The following is a 1,691-nucleotide window of genomic DNA, read 5'->3' on the forward strand; positions in this document are numbered from 1 at the left end:
ATGTTACTGGTAAGCACTTCTCACATCCATCACCGCGTTCACAAAATCCTCACCTTCATATGGTGCTAGATTGCACGCTGTAGCCTGAATAACTGTGAAAACCTCATGCTTTCTCCCCTGCTCAAGCTTTAGTAGTCCTGGCAAAAGATGTCTAGTTGTGTTAGGACTGTCGTTCCAGTAGGACATTTCTACCCGCCGCGGTGGCTCAGTGGTTACGGAGCTCGGCTGCTGGCCCGAAAGGCGCGGGTTCGATCCCGGCCGCGGCAGCCGAATTTCGATGGAGGCGAAATTGTAGAGGCCCGTGTACTGTGCGATGTCAGTGCACGTTAAAGAACCCCAGGCGGTCGAAATTTCCGGAGCCCTTCGCTACGGCGTCCCTCATAGCCTAAGTCGCTTTGGGACTTTAAACCCCATAAACCAAACCAGTGGGACATTTCTACGAATAAAATATAACGCAGCAGCAGCCTCAGCCTGCGCAGTGAGCAAGAGGTGGCTGAGGGAGAAAACCTAGGTGAGTTGCTCGATACAAGTTTACACACATGGATCTGATGACAAGGAAGAGGTGGGTTGTCTGGCCGCCAGTTCGGGAATCACCTCCGTTGTTTCAGGGAATGTGGGTTGAATACCGCCAGTTGTTTCTTACAAGGCACTAGAATTTCCCCCAGACTGACATGTCTGCTCGCATGCCTGCAATCGGCGCACAAAATGTGCTGTTGGGCAAGTTAGAGCCGCATTTTCTCGGCGCAAAGAGCGCTGACCTTAGTCGTCTCTTGCCCCTTGTTATTTATGCGTAGTGGCTTCTCGTATCCAGACGCGTGGCCAGCTGCGACACCCCGGTCTCGAGCGCAAGTCGGTTCGACTCGCCTACTAACGCCCATGACTATGCAGGGGGTGTACTTGCGCTTTCTTTTTCATCTACCATTCTGATTCTTTTCATCCATTGCCTCGTTGCGGGGTTCACGTGATCACCCGGAGGGAGATAGTTCATGAAACTTTGCTTTCCTTACAACACTTCGCTGTTCTGCACTTCTACACGGATCGTTTCGCGACCCGCTGCATGCAGAAGAGAACTTCGCACGGCTATTAGGATGAAATTATTCAGTCTGTGGCTGTACGCCGTGGGGTGAAATTCGAAGAATTTGTTGGCCGCCCCTAGCCACACAAGTGGATGTGTTTTCACGCTGAAATATTTAAAAAAATAACTTGTCACTGTCAGTTTTGAAGTAGTAGGATAAAGCTCAGGTTCACTACAATGACTCCCCTCTTCTCCGCTCGTCTTAAAGCGCAGCTCTTAGGAGCCCGTTCCCGGGTTGAGCCCGAAGCCTCTCTCTTTCAGGTGGCTTTGGTTGAGCAGCGTGCCTCGGCGTAACCGAGTGCGGAGTGCAGCAGAGGATGAAAGAAGACAATAACGAAGAGAGCAGGAGGAGGAAAGTGGAGGAGGAGGGTACGCTTGCAGCGTAAACGCAGGTTATGCGGCGGCGACTCCCGGCATCAAAGTAGCACGCGCCGTTGTTTGTTCTCCGGAGACATCACTAGTAATGTACGCGTCGCATGCAAGGCATGGCGCCAGAGTAGCGTACGAGGCAAGCCTCTTCGGCGGCAGCACTCAGCGCGCACTACCCAATTCGAAACTCAGAACCGCCTCCGTTAGGTAGGGCGTGTTCCATATGCCGAGCACGCAGTGCTGCATT

This window comes from Amblyomma mixtum, chromosome 5, assembly GCF_055824585.1.
Source record: "Amblyomma mixtum isolate Tamu chromosome 5, ASM5582458v1, whole genome shotgun sequence".
Taxonomy (NCBI): Eukaryota; Metazoa; Arthropoda; class Arachnida; order Ixodida; family Ixodidae; genus Amblyomma; species Amblyomma mixtum.